General features: G+C 44.1%; 1 long non-coding RNA gene across 1 annotated transcript; it reads left to right on the top strand.

Annotated features, from left to right (window-relative positions):
• Positions 1–19,378: 19,378 nt before the first annotated feature.
• LOC147001477 (uncharacterized) lies at positions 19,379–21,786 on the top strand. Its single transcript, XR_015044862.1, has 3 exons — positions 19,379–19,483; positions 21,261–21,342; positions 21,514–21,786. It is a non-coding gene; the product is annotated as an uncharacterized LOC147001477 (long non-coding RNA).
• The last annotated feature ends 206 nt before the right edge of the window (positions 21,787–21,992 follow it).

Here is a 21,992-nt window from a genome sequence, read left to right as displayed (position 1 = left end):
AGGGGTTAGAATGACGCTTGGTAGGGACCTTGTGAATAGTGGGGAACTTGTTCAGGACTCAGACTGTCACATGTACATGTCCCTAACTAGGTTCCTGTAAACTAAGACGTTCTAGTTTGGTGGCTAGGCCAGGGCCAGGAGGATCTGTTTTCTGGACCTAGGATGCTGCTGCTTGCAGGAAGGAAAAGTCTGAGACTTTCTAGGTCATACCTTTAGGCCTCCAAACACTGGGCATGTCAGGTCCTTCGTGGGTTACTATTGCACACTCTCCAGGCCCATTCCTGCCTAGAAGTTCTGTGCTCTGGATTGGGTGTCTGTCAAGTGACAGCCCCCCTTCCTTTCAATGTTTCAGCGTCACCCTTTTCTCTGCGTTCCCTTGGTTCTCGACAGCAGGCCGTGGCCCTCTCCTTGTGCATTTTTGTGGGTCATGTTTTGCCTTCTCGAAGAGTTTGGTTTGTACCGACTAAATGATTCCTTAATTCAAAACTTCTCCTCTGGAGCCTTACTTAGGACTAGTTTTCTGCCACTTTGGTGTGCTATGAGGTTACGGTATGTGTGTGTGTGTCTGTGTGTGTGTGTGTGTGTGTGTGTGTGTGAGAGAGAGAGAGAGAACACTAAGAAAAAGAACTGAACTTCTACATAAGCTTATGACATGATGTGTTTGAACACTTAGACGCTTAGCACAATGTTTGACACATAGCCCTCTATGTATTAACTTATTATTATTCATGATGAAATATCATGAGTCCCTCTCCCGTTTCTTACCACCCACTGCTTCCTCAGTTTCTACCAGGATGTTCACTTGCAAGACCTGCTCCCCCCTTGCTTTTCAGGTTTTGTTTTGTTTTTGCTTTTCCAAGACAGGGTTTCTCTGTGTAGCCCTGGCTGTCCTGGAACTCACTTTGTAGACCAGGCTGACCTCGAACTCAGAAATCTGCCTGCCTCTGCCTCCCAAGTTCTGGGATTAAAGGCGGATGCCACCACTGCCCAGCTTTTTGGTTTTTTGGTTTTATTGCACTTTTCAGTTTTTAAGCCCATGTAGTATATTGAGAAGATACATTTAATTTCTAATTGTTTTCTGTAGTGTTGAGTATTGAACTTAGGCCTAACATATTTCTATCTCTGAGGAATTTGTATCAATCTGCAAACCTATACAAGCCTTGGGCCAGCTTCATTACTTGGAAACAGATAAGAATTTACTTGTTTTCTGACACATGCTCTCAGATCTCTCTCTCTCTCTCTCTCTCTCTCTCTCTCTCTCTCTCTCTCTCATCTGTCTATCCATCCATCCATCCATCCATCCATCCATCCATCCATCCATCTATCTGAGAGAAAGATTTTTTACTATGTAGGCCAGGCTGGCTTAGAACTCACAGAGATCTGTCTGCCTCTGCCTCTGCCTCTGCCTCTGCCTCTGCCTCTGCCTCTGCCTCTGCCTCTGCCTCTGCCTCTGCCTCTGCCTCTGCCTCTGCCTCTGCCTCTGCCTCTGCCTCTGCCTCTGCCTCTGCCTCTGCCTCTGCCTCTGCCTCTGCCTCTGCCTCTGCCTCTGCCTCTGCCTCAAGTGCTGAGACTAAAGGCATGCACCACCATGTTCAGCTCCTTTCCTTACTCTTTAATACAGAGAATTCAACATCATATTTTAAATCTGTTCTCTGACTGCTCTCCTCTATGGCACAAAAAGGAGCAGAGCCTTCCCTTTGTCTAGGACCTTCAAAGCTAACCTCTCTTGGTCCAGACTCCAGTGCCTGCTGTCTGTGCCAGAAGCCAACTCCCACTCTCCCGTGACCTGTCTCTGCAACTTTTAACTTCTGGATCAAAGCTTTTCTCGCTGGGTTATACCCCGGGGATGTGGGCGAGCACGGCGACCCTTGCGTTACTCCATAGCCAAGATGCTTCTTAAGATGTTTTCTAAACGTAACAATTCCATCCCTTTTCCTTCTCCCGTGCCAAACGCCTCACCTTGCAGTCACTTTCTTTGTCTTTTTTCTTTTCTTTTTGGATGATGTCTCTACCGTCTTTGCTGCGTTGCTTGGAGCTTGTGTATGGCACGGGGCTATATAGACTCATATAAGTTTCTTGAGGCATTTACTCATAAGAAATTACCATTACATTATTAGCCATGTAATTTTAAGTGTGTGATGATAGGACATGATTTCAAGGCAGATAATGTAACATTCATTTTTCTAATTAGTAAGTTGGATACAACACCTGTCTCCACTTGCAGGAAAGCCAGGACTTTCCTCTCTGAGTGTGGTCCTTGCTATCTGGTGATTTCTGATGGGTCAGGAGGAACTTTGTCCTGTGAAATCTAATAAGTCATTTCCTAATGCTTCCGAGATGCCTTGCGTGGGCCACAGCAACGACACAAACTCGAGCTTCCAAACTCCGGGTTCACACAATTTTGGACAAGGTCTCCAAGCAGGACTGTATGCTCCAGGCTGCGCCAAGGCTCTGCCCATCCTTAGTCTCCTGTACCCTTAGGCTTGGAGTTGAGTTCTGGTCAGGGAGGGCTCTCCTTTGAGATCATGGGGACTCTTTTCCTAATGCAGACCTCTCCTGAGACCTTCTCAGACTTTGAGAGAGAACTTAACGCTGAACATGTAAAAGAACACCATTGGCTCCCTTCTTTCCTTTTCCTTTACCACCAACTCTGTATGACAGGAGTGTCAGAGTGGAGAAGGCACATGGAAAGGGGGGACCAGGAAGGAGGCCACTGTGTGCCTTTGAAGGATGTGCGAAGTGGGGGCAACCAAGTCGCAGAGAAGAAACCAGGAAGGTTTGTTCAGGATGGTTGGTTTTGATTATTTTAAAGAAACAAACCTGTTCTATACTATGGTGTGTGTGTGTGTGTGTGTTTTTTTTTTTTTCCTGGAGCTTTCCTAGAGAGCAAGGTTGGCTCACACCTTTAAATCCAGTAGTTAAGAGACAGAGACAGGCATGTCTCTGAGTTCAGTGCCAGCCTAGGCTGAGTAGAACCTTATCTCAAAGAGAAAGGGTGTGTGTGGCCTGACTCAGAGAAATCTCTGCAGCTCTGTAGTTAGACATCTGATTCATCCTTTTTTTTTCTTTTTAGTTGGTGTGTGTGTGTGTGTGTGTGTGTGTGTTTTTCCTGGAGCTTTCCTAGAGAGCAAGGTTGGCTCACACCTTTAAATCCAGTAGTTAAGAGACAGAGACAGGCATGTCTCTGAGTTCAGTGCCAGCCTAGGCTGAGTAGAACCTTATCTCAAAGAGAAAGGGTGTGTGTGGCCTGACTCAGAGAAATCTCTGCAGCTCTGTAGTTAGACATCTGATTCATCCTTTTTTTTTTCTTTTTAGTTGGTGTGTGTGTGTGTGTGTGTGTAGGCCAGAGATTGACACCAGGTAATCTCCTTAATTGTTTCCCACCTTATATGGGACCTAAAGAGACGTTGAACGTCTAACAGTGAAACGGTGGCCCCTGGGAGCTGGCATGTCCCAGTTTGACTTGTTGCTGGAATGAATCTCTGACCCAAAGCAGCTTGGGGAAGAAAGGCGTTTTTGTTTTTGTTTTTGTTTTTGTTTTTGTTTTTGTTTTTGGCTCATATCCACCGTTGAGGGGAGTCAGGGCAGGAACTCACACAGGAGAAGAGGCAGGAAACTGAGCCTTCCCACATCAAATCATCAATGAAGAAAATGCTCCAGAGGCAGGCAAAGCTCTATGAGTTTGAGGCCAGCCTGGTCTATAGTGTGAATTCCAGGACAGCAAAGAAAGGAAAGGAAAGGAAAGGAAAGGAAAGGAAAGGAAAGGAGAGGAGAGGAGAGGGGAGGGGAGGGGAGGGGAGGGGAGGGGAGGGGAGGGGAGGGGAGGGGAGGGGAGGGGAGGGGAGGGGAGGGGAGGGGAGGGGAGGGGAGGGGAGGGAAGTCATTATTCAGCTGAAGTTCTCCTTCCCAGGTGACTCTACTTTGTAGCCTGTTGATAAAAACTAACCTTCACTTAGAGGGGTTGGAAAAGAAGGGGCAATATTGGTCACAGTATACAAGACCTCACTTATGAGAATCAAGGACATAGCACAGTTCATAATAATGTATATACTAAATTTACTAAGAGAATTCAAGTGTCCTCATATTGAATAAGTATTCATTATAACTCCAGGTGATGGTGGCTCATGCCTTTAATTCCAGTACTTGGGAGACAGAGGCAGGTGGATCTCTGTGAGTTCGAGGCCAGCCTGGTCTGTTGCGCCCACCTTGTCCGGCAAGGAAAACACAACACGGTCGGATTCTTCTCAACAGCTTTATTGCAGGAACGCCTCGATGCCACGGGAACCCCGGGAAACCAGGGAGGACTGCTTATATACACCCCAGCACTGGGGAGGGCTATGTGTCCTCCTGGGATTGGTCGGCCTGTGGACACTTCATTAGCATGCACCCGCTCGGGAGGGGTTGGCGCCAGATTCGGGCTAGTGCCTGTGCAGTGGTGTTGTTTACAGCCACAGTGTACCGGAAACTGGCACCATCTTTTAGGCATCGACTGCCTACATCTCCCCCTTTTTTGTTTAATAATATGATGCTGGACTAGGTCTGGGTAAGTTTGTCCATTGGCCATGGCTCCTGTCTTAGGTTGATCCTTTCATGTCACAGCCTTACCCGCCATAGGATTACCCTATCGCCTTCAGGCCCCGTGTCTAAGGTTGGTCTGTGCATAAGGAAAGTTGCCCGTCACTAGATACCGTGGATCTGTGTGACTACAACTGCCAGATGACCTAGGGCGAATTCTTAATTTTTTAAAGAGGCCAGCTAAACATTGGGAGATGTCCCATCTTTAATCGCCATCAATGCTTGGTAGACCACTGCCTTATACTGAGCATGCTCTCGTTTGAGTCGACACAATAGCCAGATACAAAAGACACAACCCAGGAGGACCACTGCCCCCCAGGCCAACATTCCCACCCATTCCTTAAAGAATGAGAAGGCATTGGTGATCCAGGAGGTGAAGTCCCCCAAGGTGACAGGGTCCAGTTAAGTGCTGTTGAGTTTGGCAATCTGGAGGAGCAGCTTTCTGGACAACTGCTCCGCTTTAGCCAACCAATTTCCTTTAAGGTACTCAGATAAGAGGCGACTCTGTTCAAGAGACTGAGAGAAATTAGCTTGTAGAGGGGTAGACGAGACACAGGACATTTGGACAACTTTATACAATTCTTCAACCTGTTCTTGAACTAAGTCTATTCCTATGGAATTCCTCAAGGTTGCAAGGAGAAATAAGAGAGAGTCCCATCTGCTTTGATGTGATTGAGGAGGCATACATGACAAAATGTGGCCTCAGCTCTTGCTAAAAGTGTATTCATCAGAGTTTGGAGGACAATAATAGATGTCCTGAGTGTAATTATGTTGTGGACAATATTGACCATCTCTATCCTAATTTCTTGGTGAATGAACTCATTCTCAAACAGAAGCAAAGATTTGAGGAAAAGAGGTTCAAATTGGACCACTCAGTGAGTAGCACCAATGGGCATCGGTGGCAAATATTTCAAAATCTACTATAGGCATAAAGGTGGGAAGTTTCACAACCACAGCAGTATACCCTGCCAACACTCTGCTAAAAAACATGTCCTTCTGGAACTATTACAATCTATATCTCTGTCGGGGGGGAACAATTTTTGCGTCAGCCTCTCTGGTATCCAAATCGGGTGTTCTTGACCCTGTGGAAAAACACAAACAGCTCCCCTGGATCTTGAAATAACGGGATCTGGGCCATACCATTTTCCAGTTAAGACATCTTTCCATTTGACATCCTGTTGCGCTCAACTCGTCCAGCAAGAAAAAAATGCAACACGGTCGGATTCTTCTCAACAGTCTTTTTTATTTTAGGAACACCTCCATGCTACAGGGGAACCCCGGAAACCCCGGGAGAACTGCTTATATACACCCCAGCACTGGGGAGAGCTATGTGTCCTCCTGGGGTTGGTCAGTCTGTCGGCACTTTGATTCATATGCACCCGCTCGGGAGGGGTTGGCACCAGATTCGGGCTAGCGCCTGCGCAATGGCATTGTTTACGGCACCGGTGTACCGGAGGCCGGCGCCATCTTTTAGGCGTGCGGCTGCCTACAACATCCTGTTTAAGGATAGGAGAGGTCATGGCATGCCTATCTGCAGCCGAACGACCATGTTTGTCCAGAATTTAAAAATTTAAAGTAAAGAGGGCTAAAGATAATTGTTCTTTGGGTGGCCGGCCATCGGTGATTCCCCCTCTTTGTTTTTGTAAGAGTTCTTTTAAGGTCCGATGTGCTCTTTCCACAATGCCTTGGCCCTGTGGATTGTAGGGAAGGCCAGTAGAGTGACTAACCTGCATTATTTTGCAAAAGGTTTGGAATGATTTTGATGTATATGCAGGGCCATTATCAGTTTTTAAACTATCTGGACTTTCCCAAGCTGCCCAGGCTTCTAGGCAATGGCCAACCACGTTGCGGGATTTCTCACCAGACATGGGAGAGGCAAAAGTGACACCTGAACAGGTGTCAATTGAAACATAAACATATTTTAATCTTCCAAATGCTGAGACATGAGTAACATCCATTTGCCACAGTTTTAAAGGGATCGATCTGCGAGGGTTAATACCAACATGAGGAGGGTGGTGAAATTGTACACACTGTGGGCATTGTAACACCACATCTCGTGCTGAGGCTCAAGAGATATCAAATTTCTGCTGAAGTGTGGCAGCAGGAACATGATACAATTGATGAAAATCTTTTGCAAGCTCCAGTGGGGTAGTGTGAAAAATAAATTCCATGCGAGTGCTAGCGTCCACTAAGGCATTTCTCTCAGCCATAGGGCCTGGCAAGGTAGAGTGAGCTCGAATATGTTGAATAAAGAATTTATGTGTTCTTTTCCAATCAATTTTTGTAACTCTAATAAGATGGTGCACACAGGACTGGTGGGCCTAATGGGTCCTGCAATTTCTACTGCACACACTGCATTTACTACATAAGCCGAATCAGAGACTAGATTAAAAGATTCCTTAAAAGCTTTGAATACTTCTAACACAATTTTACATTCAGTAAGTTGCGGGGTGCCAGGATTGTATTGAAAAAGAATGGTTTTTGAGAATTAACTACATAGGCACCAACACCTGTTTTAGAACCATCTGTATAAATATCCAATGCATCAGATATGGGTTTAGATGCTGTGACTTTGGGGAAAATCACTGGATGTTCACTAAAAAATTGTAGCAAAGGATCTTTGGGATAATGATTATCTAATTCTCCATCAAAACTACAGCACAATAGGGCCCAATCATCTATCAAAGAACTTAGGATCTGCATTTGATTAGCATTATAAGGTGTAATGATTTTCTGAGGGGGTGCTCCAAAATGTTGAATACACGATTTAATGCTCCAAATCACTAATTGAGTTACAGCAATGGGATAATATTCAAGGGTTTTATTGGGAGACACATGAGGATAAATCCACGATAGAAGACCTGACTGCTACAACACTCCTGTTGATTGACGGAATGTCTTCAAAATGCATAGGAGGATGTCCTCTCCTTCTTTCCATCTATACAGCTTGGCCTTTTCTAAACACCTTTCTACCTTTTCTAATGCTACTCAGGCCTCAGGGGTGAGAGCACGAGGTGACAAAAGCTGTGGATCGCCCTTCAATATATCAAAAAGAGGGATTAATTCAAAATTTGATAGCCTCATATATGGATGAATCCAATTTATATCTCCTAACAACTTCTGGAAATCATTCAATATTTTCAAATGATCTTTACGTAATTCTATCTTTTGAGGTGTAATAAAATGTGGAGTAATTCGAGCACCCAAGAACTCTCCTAAATTTCCCATTTGAACTTTATCAGGAGCTATAAATAATTGTTTCATTTCTAATTCTTTTACTAGCTTAATATAGGCTTCATCTAAACTTTCTTTATTCTTTGAGGCAAGAAGGATATCATCTATATAATGTACTATCCTTAATTTTGGGAATGCATCACGGACAGGTTGTAGTGCTTCTACAAAAAGTTGACACATAGTAGGACTGTTTGCCATCCCTTGAGGTAAAACTATCCACTGATACCGTTTATCAAGCTCTTCATTATTCACAGAAGGAAGAGTAAAGGCAAAGCGCTCGCTATCACACAATGCAAGGGAAATAGAGAAAAAACAATCTTTAATATCAATGATTATAATAGGCCACTCTTTGGGCAAAATAGAAAGTAGAGGCAGACCCCTCTGTATGGGGCCCATAATCTGCATTTGATTATTAATGGCTCAAAGATCATGCAGGAGCCTCCATTTGCCTGATTTCTTTCTTTCTTTCTTTCTTTTTTTGGGGGGGGGGTTTCGAGACAGGGTTTCTCTTTATAGCTCTGGCTGTCCTGGAGCTCACTTTGTAGACCAGGCTGGCCTCGAACTCAGAAATCCGCCTGCCTCTGCCTCCCAAGTGCTGGGATTAAAGGCGTGCGCCACCACGCCCGGCTCTGATTTTTTTCTTAATCACAAATATGGGTGTATTCCAAGGTGACTGGGAAGGTTTAATATGTCCTAATTTCAATTGTTCCTCTACTAATTCTCTGGCAGCTACTAATTTTTCAGAGGAAAGAGGCCATTGAGGAACCCATACAGGCTCCTCTGTTTTCCAAGTAATGGGTATACCACCCTCAACGGCCCCGAGGAAAAACCCAATCCCTTTTTATCTTGTTTGAACTTTGCAGGCACTGGCATAGTCATGCCTTGTAATGACTTTCCTGACCCTTTTCCTGGAGTGTAGCCCATATTAGACATAATTTCTCGGGCTTGTGGGGAATACTCATTAGTTAGTCTAAGATCCATTTTGGTTAAGACATCCCTACCCCATAGGGTCACAGGAATATCCACAATATAAGGAAAAAATTTCCCTGACTTACCTTTCTCATTTTTCCAAGTCAATTCCTTAGCACTTATAAGGGGAGCAGTCTCATAACCTAGACCGCGGAGGCTTTGAGATGATGTTTGCGAAGGCCATTTTGGCGGCCAATCATGAGTGGAGATGATTCTGCAATCTGCACCTGTGTCTAACAACCCCAGAAAGGATCGTCCTTCAACCTCCAAAGTTAACATGGGGCAATCTCCTAATTCCATTGATAAGAAAGTGAACCGAGAACTTGTAGAACCTAGTCCACTCTCTCCTCTTATTTTATTATTTGCTGGAAAATATTTATGCAAACTTGGCAACAGTAATAATTGAGCAATTCTATCTCCTGGGGAAAGAGCTGAAATGCCACTGGGGGAGGCCACTAAGATTTTCACAACCCCCGTATAATCTGGATCAATCACTCCAGGGGTAATTTGTAATCCTTTTAAAGCAGAAGATGAGTGGCCAAGCAATAGTCCTACAGTATCTTTGGGAAGGGGGCCTTTAAAATCTGTATCTATGGGCTGTACCCCCATCTGTGGGGTTAATACGAGTCTGGTGGTGGAGTGGAGGTTCAATCCTGCAGAGCCAGTAGTGGCTCTCCGCGGTCTCTCAGATGACGGAGAGACGGCCAAGGTTTCTTCTGGTCTTTCTGAAAAGCCCCATATATTTGAGGGCCCTGGGGATGTGGGCCCTGTTGTACTTTTTTTGGCCTGGTGCCACCATATCCTGCTTGTAATGGTCGGCCCTCTATATCCTTTGTAGATCTGCATTCATTAGCTCAATGTTTTCTCTTCCTACATTTATGGCATAAGCCTGGCTGTCTAGGTTTATCTAATGTGGCCTGTTTTTCATTTTCAGGGCAGTTTCTTCTAAAATGTCCTCTTTGGCCACACTTATAACAAGCATCATTGCTAAACTTGCCCAACTGCACTACCACTGCCGCTTGGCCTGCATTGGTTAACGGGCCCCCTAGTTCTCTGCAAACCTTCATCCATACTTCTAAACCTTTATGTTTATAGGGTGTAATGGCTGCTCTGCATTCTTTAGTACATTGCTCATATACTAGCTGCTTCACCAAAGGCATAGCTGTATCTGGGTCTCCAAAAATTCTAGCGGCTGCTTCAATGAGGCGTGCTACAAAATCTAAAAATGGTTCTGTGGGACCCTGCAAGATTTTCGTAAGATTGCCTGAGACTGCGCCTTTGTTCGGCAATGCCTTCCAGGCTTTGGTAGCTACCTCATTTATTTGGGCATAGACTGCTTCAGGATAATTTGTTTGATCTAAAGCAAAACGTCCTAAACCCAGAAGCATGTCTGCATCCCAATGTCTTTGAGGATCTTGTCCTGTGGCTAAATTTGCTGCTGCCTGACTGTTTGCATATTCATAGGACAAGGACTTCCAGTCTAAATACTGTCCAGATGACAAACAAGCCCGAGTAATATTATTCCAGTCCCCCCGGGGTGAGGCAATATCTAGCAAGCGCCTCGACCTGTGCAACTACAAAAGCTGCACTCACCCCGTAGGTAAGGACTGACTCAGTCAGTTGCTTAATAGTTTTAAAATCTATTGGCTCATGATACCGTCGTCCCTGGCCATCTAAGAAGACAGGGAAAGTCAGTCCAACTTCCTTCCAAACCTCTGGGCAAAATGAGGTACCTTGTTTACCAGCTTTTGTGGATTCCTTTTTTCCTGTATACTCAGGGTTAAAAGGTGGAGTGGTCGGCACTTTCAATTTTACTCTTTTGCCAGCCGACCCCCTCCCCCCCCTTTTTAAAGGATTGGTTTTGTATGACCAATCTGGATCATACCTATCCCTCTCATACCGAGCTGCCTCTTCTTCTAAGACAACTTCCTCATCTATCAAGCTCTGAGTCACTGGAGTCAGAACTTGCTGAACTTGTTAAGTCTTTTAACGAGGGATATATTTTTGCTATTTCCTTTTCTTTCTCATTATTTCCTTTTCCTTTTGAATTTGCCTTTTCTCTCTCTTTTTCGCCCCTTTTCTTTCTTTTGCTTATGCGTTTCCTATCTTCCTCTGACATACTTTCTTGTTGTTCCATAAGAATTTTCTGACCTGCCTTAACTGCTTCTATCAAACAAAAGCAGAGGCCAGAAATTACAAAAAAACGAAACAACAAGGATAAGAGCTACCCACACTGGGTCCACAGGCGAGAAAAACATACCCCCCCTTTTAACCGGGGATCAATTTGGGAGACTTACTGGTACAGCTGTTCCTCAGCTGAAGAGTTCTGAATCCATGAGATCCTCGGGTCCCCGTGCGGGCCACCAAACACAACACGGTCGGATTCTTCTCAACAGCTTTATTGCAGGAATGCCTCAATGCTACGGGAACCCCGGGCAACCAGGGAGGACTGCTTATATACACCCCAGCACTGGGGAGGGCTATGTGTCCTCATGGGATTGGTCGGCCTGTTGACACTTCATTAGCATGCACCCGCTCGGGAGGGGTTGGTGCCAGATTCGGGCTAGTGCCTGTGCAGTGGTGTTGTTTATGGCCACAGTGTACCAGAAACTGGCACCATCTTTTAGGCATCGGCTGCCTACACTGGTTAGCAGAGTAAATTCCAGCAGGGCTACACAAAGAAACTCTGTTTTGAACATACACCCCCCCAAGTTTCCATTATAAAATAATCATAATAAATATAAATAATAGGTATACGGCAACTAGATGAGACGTAGCCATGTTAATTGTTTTTTTTTTTTTTTAAGATTTATATCATGTATATGAGTACACTGCCACTGTCTTCAGACACACTAGAAGAGGGCATCAGATATCCATTACAGATGGTTGTGAGCCACCATGTGGTTACTGGGAATTGAACTCAGTACCTTTGGAAGAGCTGTTAGTGCTCTTAACCACTGAGCTGTCTCTCCAGCCCAGCATGTTGTTTAATTACAGATAATTTCACAATGTACACATTCACCATCACGGGTGCCATAAAATGCACAATTTTTATTTTTCCATTGTGCCTCCACAGAGCAGGGGCAAAGTTTCATCCACCACCTGATTTTGCTTTCTCCTGGCTGACATTGCTAACATTCTTTCACCTGGGAGCACAGGTGAACGAGTCTGTGTGGGTGAGGCAGACCATGCACGGAGGAGCACAGTTCAGCCGAGATGAAAGCAGAAACACAATGAGCTTTCCAGGTATTAAGGACGTGATGGATAGAAGGGAGGGCTGGAGCTGGTGAGGGCAACCAGGAGGGCTAGCCAGTGGGAGAGCCTGAGTTGCTGGGGAAGTGAAGACCCTGTAGACCAGCACTTCTCAGCCTTCCTAACGCTGCAACCTTTTAATACAGTTCCTCGTGTTGTGGTGACCCCGAACCAAAGCGTTATTTTCGTTGCTACATCATAACTGTAGTTTTGCTATTGTTATGAATCATAATGTAGATACCCGTGTTTCCCGATGGTCTTAGGTGACCCCTGTGAATGGGTCATTTGACCCACAAAGAGGTCTCAACCCACAGGCTGAGAACCCCTGGAGTAGAAGAAAAGAAAATTCTGAGAACGTGTGGAAGAACAGGTTCTCAGTGCTGCAATCTCATCAAAGGGACACAAACATCATACCTAATCCAAAGGCTGTGGCCCCCCAAGGAGCACACTATGTAAAAGTGTATGAAGGAATTAGACTTTTATGAGGCAGCACACATAGCAATTAGAAAACAATGTCTCACAGACTCCCAGAGCAGGGCAATAATAAAGGAAAGGTAGAGAACTGTAGCCCTAAGTAGCAGGGGACACCTCCTCCCTGTGTCTTGAAAAAAAGAGGATACCCAAGAGCTGAGATAGGTAGGAAGTTAGGTATGGGCATGTGTAATCTATCTGGTGGCTTGTGGTTTTTTTTTTTTTTTTCTTTCTTTCTATGAGATTGACAGGAAGGTAGTGACACCATGCCCAGCTACCCCTCTCAATACTTAAAATGGTTTGAACCATTCCTGTAATCAGAAATGTCCCTTTAGCTGACTTGGTCTACAGCACCCACATCCCCCACACCATAGATGCTTTGTTTTCATACTTTCTCCTCCGTAGTGGCATATTGAAGACATATTAATATTCTTTGGTGTGTGTGGGGCGGGTGCTGAGGACCTATCTCAGAACCTCATGAATGCTAAGCATGTACTCTACCTTGAACTATACCCAATCCCTAATATTATTTTACTATGTTTTTAAAAATTTACCTTTTAAAGTCTTATTTCTTTGTTAAGGTCTGCCCTGCTCCCCATGTTTCCAAAATCAAGCTGATCTTCAAGGTAAGTTATGTATGGCTATCTACTTAGCTCATTAACAGCCAACTCAATGATTTTCCAAATGAAGCTCTCTGATGTTAACTGTTTTCTCCCAGTGTCTACACACTAAACAAAGCAGGGTACAGGGCTGAATATCTGTAATCCCAGGATTCAGGAGACAGAGACAAGGAGGATCAGGAGTTCAAGGCTAGCCTGGACTCAATACCCTGTCTTAAACACAAGCAAACAAATACTGCCTTCTCCAAGGGACACTGATGGTGTGTTTAAACTAAGAAATTTAATGTGTCTAATTTACTCCTACAAATTTCTGGTAAATAATTATTATCCTAGCTTTATACTTAGACACTGAAACTCAAAGAGGGGTGTCAAGTCCTGATCAGCCATGTCAGGGACAGTGTGACATGGTTCCTGTCCTTGGAACAGAGCCAGCGGGCCTCCATGAATGTCAGTAGTTGCTGTAGGCATAAGGCTTGTGCGCGAGTGTGCACATGAGAGAGAGAGAGAGAGAGAGAGAGAGAGAGAGAGTAATTCATACATACATTCATACGTACATATATGTATGTATGTAGGTATGTATGTACATCCATACAAATTTGTGTTCCTCCTTTGGAATAATGTCCTTTCTGCCAAGGTTAATGAACCCATGATAATCAGCATGAATTTGGGAGGTGAGGATGTATCTCAGCAAAATGGTAGAATACTGTGACCTTCAGGACAGCCCTTAAGGCTGTGGGAAAGAACGCTGAAAACATGAGCTATATATATATATATATATATATATATATATATATGTATAATTTCTCAGCTATGCAAAATATAAGAATGCAAATGAATTATATAAGGAGCTTCACAGATCTAAAGGAACAGAGGCAGCTGCACTATGAGCCAGCTTGTCAGAAAGACACTAAGGAAGGAGACAACGAGATTCCAGGAGTGCCGATCACAGGAAAGATCCAACCCAGCTAAGTTTTTATGTTAATGCTTATAAAGGCAGGCAGATTTCTGAGTTCAAGGGCAGCCTGGGACAGAGGGAGTTTATGACAAGGCCTAGGTGTGGTAGGAATGGTAACTCAGCTATGTTATTGTTTGTGTTTGTGCCTGCTCCCTCTCTCTCTAAGAATCAAGAGGTGGACACAGGATGACGATTCTCGGTATAATCAAATGGGAACCTGGGGTAATAACTGAATTGATATATAAATAAAAGACTGGATTTTTGATCTGCAAGAGATGAGCTATCTAGAGAGGTTTGAGAATAAAAAAAAACTCTCAAGCAGAGCACACACACACACAGACACAGACACAGACACAGAGAGACAGACAGACAGACAGAGACAGAGAGCAGTCTGGAAAGCTGGCTCGAGCAGAACATAGGCCATCACCTTGAACCCACAATTTGACTTTGAGTTGTTTGTTTCGCTGATCCCAGACATCCCTTCACTGAGAACCCCTTCCTAAGCTGAGGCTGGTCCTTGGCAGAAGGGATTCTGTCACTCTCTTAGAACACAAAGGTTGAACAGCTTAGACAGTGTCATGAGCTTGATTCTCACCATTTGTTCTGTCTGTGATTCTTCAGTCTTTTTTTTTTTATTTTTATTTTTATTTATTTATTTATTTATTATATGTAAGTACACTGTAGCTGTCTTTGTCTTCAGACGCACCAGAAGAGGGCATCAGATCTCATTACGGGTGGTTGTGAGCCACCATGTGGTTGCTGGGATTTGAACTTCGGACCTTTGGAAGAGCAGTCGGGTGCTCTTACCCACTGAGCCATCTCACCAGCCCGATTCTTCAGTCTTGCTCTTTGTCTTGTCGCCATAATAAATCTACTCCCAAGCTTACCTCTAAGTTACTCATCTTTAAGTTAAAAGAAAAATTTAGGTCAGCATACAAAGTAATAGGAACCTTACTAATTTTTAATATTTTAGGTGATCTTGTTAAAAGTCACTTTGTCTACGACTATAAAGTATGTGGGTTCTCAAACAACTATATTTTTGTAAGCCTCTTTTCTATATAAATGATTTATTTAAGACTTTATTTTATTTTATATGTGTTTTGAGTGTGTGTGTGTGTGTGTGTGTGTGTGTGTGTGTGTGTGTGTGTGCTATGTGTACCTGGTGTCCGCCGAGACCAGAAGAAGACATCAGATCCCCTGGAACTGCAGTTACAGAGGGTAACTGTATGTTTGTGAGCCACCATGTAGGTACTGGGTATTAAACCTGGGTGCTCTGCAAGAGCAGCAAGTGTTCTTAACTTCTGAACCATCTTCCCAGCCTATGCATAAATGACATGCTTAAATTTTTATGACAAAGTTTATTGGCCTATACAAAGTATGATGACTTATTAATGAATATGTAGAGCAATATATATTGAGAAGTAAAGCACTATTGACATTTGCAATCTTCAGATGCCCGTTGCACCTGGTGCCTGGCATTCACACTTAATCCAGTAATGTCTTCGGGAGGAACACTTAAGGAAGACATTTTGAGATCAAATAGGAAGTCTATTTGAAAATGCCTTTACTCAACTCTTTATTTATTGGCAATTTTGTAATAAGAAAGGAACTGTGGTGAAAAGTAAAATTCCCTCAAAATTTGGGAGGTAGTTTTGTGAGTGGAAGTGTAGTAAGAATTTGGACAAGGGAACCTTCAAATATGGCAACTTAGACAATGGTGGCACGGTTCCTGTACTGTCTTTGTTTCTTCTAATGATCACTTGCCTGTGCTCATCATCTGTTGGTTTTATTAATTCTAGTATGGAACCCCCTCTGTTTTATGTTTTAAACCCCACTATCCTGTCAGGAATAGGCTAAGTCTTCCCTGGTAGTTCTTAGTAAGTAGTTATGGTTAAAGTTGACTCCTGCTCCTTCCGGGTCCCTTTCTGGCTCTCTTTACTGTCTGGTGGCCTTAGCTTTCTCTTCATATTTAGGAATGAGCCACTATGCAAGCTAACTGTGTTAGGTGGGGCTTCTGTGCAGGGATCCCGTTGTTTGGCATGAGATCACTTGTGTTCTTCTTTTCACTTGATTTCTCCATAGCTCTACTTTCTAGGTGCCTGTTTAGGTAGCGGTGGTGGTGGTGGTGGTGGTGGTGGTGGTGGAGGAGGAGGAGGAGGAGGAGGAGGAGGAGGAGGAGGAGGAGGAATTGGCTGACTGGGTAGGATGATGTGGGCATTTGACGGACATTTGCTTTTCTGGCACATTTTCAGTGAGCCCCACTATGCACAGCCATAGTCCCACCTTCAAGGGTTAATGCAATGCCCATTCCTGGCTCCGAGTACAAATACTTACTGAACCTCCACATTCTGCAAGCATTTGATGCTTACATACTTTATGAGTATAGTGTCTCACCTGCACGTATGTCTGTGTAACATATGTGTGCAGCTCCCATACAGGCCAAAGCGGGCTTAAGATTCCCTGGAAACGGAGTTACAGGTGGTTGTTAGTCATCATGTAGGTGCTGCAAATCAAACTCGGGTCTCCTGGAAGAGCAGCCAGTACTTTTAACCTGTGAGCCATCTCTCTTTGAGCATCTGACTTTGGATGTTCTCTGACGTGCTGAAATCAACCACTGCTGGCTCATTTGCCTTCAGCTTCCAAAGCAGACCTCATCTCTTATCCCCTGTGTGCCGAGCACAGCTCTCTGCGTATTGTGGTCTATGGCCTGCCTTTTAAATCCGTTAGCCCATAGTGTGATTGGGAAAGGGAAAAGCAAAAAAGGAAGGAAACTCAGCTCCTAGGATGAACCACAGGAAACTCTCTCTTCCTTCTTTCCTTCCTTTCTCTCTGTCTCTCTCTGTGTGTCTGTCTCTGCATCTCTGTCCGTCTCTGTCTCTCTCTCTGGTCTAGTGTAGCCTCAGGTTTGCCTCATACCTACCTCTACTTCCCAAGGGCTAGAATTATAGGCATGAACCACTATGTCCAGCAAGGACATTATTTTTTAAAATACTGTCTTCTTACCTCCCAATATTTGCATTTCTTCCTTTTGAACTTTGAGATTAGCGTTAGAACTCTTGAATGAACTTTCTGTATTTCTTCAGAGTTTTATTCCTCCATTTATAAACCCTTAATTTCTGGATGTTGCATTTTCTGAGAGTTCTGTGGCCAAGTTTTCCACTGCAGAAGTTGGAAGTTCAGCTTCACCCACTTCCCATTCAACAGCTGTCATCTTTTACTTCCAAGGCATCTGACCATTTCATTTAGTAACTTCCAGTTCCGGGTCCTAATTATACTCTCCACCATGATTTGTATTTATTATTATTTTAATAATTTAAAATAAAATAGAATTGCATCACTTGCTCCTCCCATGTCCCCCACTCTCAGATTGATAGCTTCTTTCGTTATTATTGTTATATGCATGCATATTTGTGTGTAAATGTTTCAGAACTATATAACTACAACCTGCAGAGTCTGTTTCTGCTGTTTTTGTGTACATGATTTCAAGGCTGACCACTTCGTACTGGATAACCAATGCGGGGGCTCATCCCTGGCAGAGGCTGATTCTCCTCTCCCAGCAGTCATTAGTTGCCAATAATTCTTTGTCTAAGGGGTGAGAGGAAGGGGACATGGGATACTCTTATTTTTTATTATCTGAGTTATATTTATCCTAAAGTCCTATTCTGATTCCTGTTTTAGTTCTTCTTCTGGGTTTCTGAAGATTGTGTGTGTGTGTGTGTGTGTGTGTGTGTGTGTGTCGTGTGTGTGCCTACAGAGCACTGTAGAGTCCATGTGTGCTCCTTCTCATGGCTGATGCAATTCTGAATACAGTGTCTTGTTTCCCACAGCCCAGGAGGGTGCAGGGGCAATGCTGCTGTCAGGTTTTGGGGCCATCTTTGCTCCCATTGAGAACTGGGTCTGGGTGGGTTGTGCTGTGAGACACTTGAGGAATTTGTGTGCAGGGTGCAACTGCTCCTACTTCCCCATGGGCAGGGCCTCTGTGCAGCATAGTCCTGTCTGTAGCTGAGCAGGAAGTCTCTGTCTTCCCTTTGATGTGCTGCGTGCTACAGTTCCCTGTGCCAGCCTTATCTAGATGTATTCTGAGAAGCATCTCTGGTTTGGCAACATACTATCAACTTGTTCATAATATTCTTTTTGTTGTTAAAATGTCCTAAACGTTTTTTTAAAAAGATCATGTCTGCGTCTGTGTGAGTATGTACCATGTATGCAGGTGCTGCTGGGGCCCAGAGGGTCCCCTGAAGCTGGGGTTACAGGCACTTGTGGGCTACCTGACCTGGATGCTGGGACCTAACACAGGTCCTTTGCTCTCTCCTCTCCAGCCCCTGTTTTGTTGTTTCTGTGGTTAGAATTTGGTGTCAGATGTGTCTTGTGACCAGTATTAAAGATTTATTCTATACTAATCTGTATTCCTGATTAAGAAGACTCTTCAAAAACAGTCTTGTGGTTGTTAAACTATGAATCCAAACAGCAAAAAGGAGTTCAACCAGTATATCTTGTTTTTCCAGTTTATTACAAAGCAGGTCACACTCCTTCCCTCCTTCCAATATCTAAACTCTTCTGTCCTCTGTGCTCTCTCCTGGCAGAGGCCCCTTTCTTTCTCCAGGGGCCTCTACTCATGCTGCTAGCTCCATTTCTACAACACTATGACTCTCATTTTGGTTGGTTGGTTGAGACAGGATGTCACTACTATGTAGCCCTGCCCTGGAACTCACACGTGCACCAGATTGGCCTCAAAGTAGCAGAGATCCATTGGTGGTCAAGGGCAAATGTCACCATCTGTGGCCAAGTCAATCTCTTAAGTGCTTTTTTAAACAAATTAACCCACGACAGGGTCCTCAGGCCTGCTTATGAGATTTAATGGTCAGGTACTTATTATTATTTTGGGGAGAATGAGGTTTGACAACCTGCTCAGCCACCAGCCAGCCAGCCAGCCTTTGTGTTGCCTCTGCTCTCTTTAGCACTGATGTTGGCTCTCAGGCTGCTTGGTGGGCTTGCCCACCTACTGCTCATCAATCCATGGAAACAAGTAATGAAAGTGCCACACCCTCTTGGATATAAAGTGGACAAATGGTTAGCATGGGCTAATTATAGCCCAAGAGGCCTTTTCTGGTGCTTTGGTGGAAATAGAATGAAGTGTTAGTTTCCGTTGTGGCTGCCAAGCTTGTAGACTATAGACCTGCTGAGTCCAGTTGGCTCTCTCCCTGCTCAGAGCCTGCCAGCAAGGACTGGAGGAGGAGGAAGAGAAGGGAGGAGGAGGAGGAGGAGGAGGAGGAGGAGGAGGAGGAGGAGGAGGAGGAGGAGAAAAATCTACCTTCTTCCCCTGACTCCTGTAAAAGCAAGACTGGCACCTTGTCCCTGCTTTAGTGGAAATGGAAACCCCATTGTGGTTTCCCCTGACATTTTAGAGGTGAGTCAGTTGGGGAGGAAGGAAAAGAAATCATGGAGGGAAGGAAGGGAAGAGGGGGGAGGAGATGACTTCATTTGAACCCCTTGATCCTGTTGTACCTGCAGTTAGGCCTGCCCTAGCCTTTTAAGTTACAGAAACCAGTGCATGTCTTAAAGAAATAAAGCCACTTCAAATCCACTCTCTGCTGCACATGCATACAAGCTGCGGATAATTAGAGTGGTGAGGCTGGGGACAGTCTCCAGGCCAGAGCACCTGAGAGTGTGTGCACTCAGGAGGCAGAAGCAGGCAGACCTTTGAGTTTGAGGCCAGCCTGGTTTACACAGCAAGTTCCTGGCCAGTCAGGGCTACATAGTGAAACTTTAAATAACATAAAATAAAACAAAATGGTGAGATATAGGCATTTAAAAAATTGAGATTGCTTGACTGTCATCCAAAAAAGGCACAGCAGTTTATACCCTGCTGGATTCTGTGAGCTTCCTTGCCTCCTCACAGATTCGACAACTGAGCTGCCTGTGCGTGGCATTCTTCTCAGGTGGTCTGAGATGTGGGCAAGTGAGTTTGGCTGCGAAGTGACTTGTGATGTAAGGGATATGTCTGACAACTTAAGTTTAATTTGTCATTCTATTTTGTATATATTTTTTGTTTCCTTTTTCTTAGTTTCCTGTGAGCTTCTTTAATAACTCTAGAATTCAATTTTGGTTATTTGTGGTGCTCTGAGGGACTTGAATTTTTATGGTTCTATTGCATATCACACATGTAAGTTCTTATACTTTACTGGAGTTGATGTCAGACTATTTGATGGAAATGTAGAAAACTTCCATTATCTCTCCTCATGTACAATACCACTGTTTTTTTTTTCTTTAACTCTAAAAGTCATTTTTTTAGGTATTTTCTTCATTTACATTTCCAATGCTATCCCAAAAGTTCCCCATACACCCCCCCTGCACTCCCCTACCCACCCACTCCCACTTCTTGGCCCTGGCGTTCCCCTGTACTGAGGCATATAAAGTTTGCAAAACCAAGGGGCCTCTCTTTCCAATGATGGCCAACTAGGCCATCTACAATACCACTGTTTTAAAGACTTATTTTACATACATGTCAAAGTATTTTCTTTGTATGTGTAATTTTCTTCATATACACACTCCCTCTTTGTTTTAAATGTTTTGTTTAGTTTTTAGGATTAGATCATTATATGTTTTGGTTTAGATTTCTTTGAGTTTATTCTGTGTGAGGTTTTTTTGTATGTTAGATCTTTTTATCATGTGTTTTATTCTGAAATTTACATTTTAAATCTTTATTTCTTGCTGGCATGTCCTGTATTTATTCTCTGTCTCTGTCTCTCTTTCTCTGTCTCTGTCTCTCTTTCTCTGTCTGTCTCTGTCTCTCCCCCTCTCCCTTTCCCCCTCTCCATCTCATGGCTTATGTATGTTAGGCAAATGTGTACACCCTCAACGCCACAATAAAGCTCTCTGACACCAAACTGTCTGGAGATGGCAAAGCACCTGGGTCTCTGCTCCTTGCGTGGTCTCCACTGATGCTGCAATGGGTTGGAAGAGGCCTTGGACACACGAAAGCTCAGATTCCCCCTGAACCTCCTCCAATCCCTGTGAGGAGGGAGAGCAGTGTCTCCTTTCTGCTCAGTCCCCACTTGGTTTGCCTGGACGTTTTGCAGGATGATGCTTCATTACTACCAAGTGGGGGAGAAAGTGATGGCTCTCCACTCAGTCTTACCTGATATCACCCTGGCAAGGAAAATGTTACATACGATTTGTTGTAGGTGATAGGAGTCTGACTCCTCACTAAGCACTGGCTGATGGGTGACAGGGCTATGGTCACTTTCTGGTATTTGCTGGTAAAGGGTGAGTATTATCTAAAAGTTTTTTTTTTTTTAATCTTTATTCTTTGAGAATTTTACAATGAGGGAAATGCATTTTGACCATACCACCCCGTTCTTCGCTGAACATCTTCCCAACATTCGCCAACTCCTCCTCTCGACTCCACCTTCTCTTATGTTGTCTTTATGTGCATAGGTGTAAGACCATCCATGGAGCATCAGTGTCCTTACAGGCCACTTCTCTCATCAAAAGCTGACTCTCCCTTCCCCAGAAGACTTCAATTGCCAAAGTTCTCATGGACTGGCCTTACTCCACCTTAACATTAAAAGCCATATTGGTACAAGGTCACAATAAGTTCATTCCTGGTTTCTGTAGAACTTGGGATTGAGTTTGTCCTGGCTCATTTTCTGGTGTTTGCCATGCTCCACCTCCTCTACCCTACCCCCAACCCTGAGAAGTTAAGATCTGGTGCCAAGTTCTTTATGTAACCAACACCCTGAGCCCCCCCCCCCCAGCCTCATAGCTTTGGGGCTAATGTAAACCCCCACCTTCTCCTGTGTTCAGTACTATTTTATCAAACCCTGCTTTAAGAACATAGCCCTGTCTGACAGAAAATAAAGCTTGTATTATTTGAGCAAAGAATTTAGTTAATGGTCTTTACTCTCATTCGGTGG

The sequence above is a fragment of the Mus caroli genome, unplaced genomic scaffold (genome assembly GCF_978045245.1).
Source record: "Mus caroli unplaced genomic scaffold, Mus_caroli_1 scaffold_13, whole genome shotgun sequence".
Classification (NCBI taxonomy): domain Eukaryota; kingdom Metazoa; phylum Chordata; class Mammalia; order Rodentia; family Muridae; genus Mus; species Mus caroli.
This window is presented reverse-complemented; position numbering and strand designations above follow the sequence as displayed.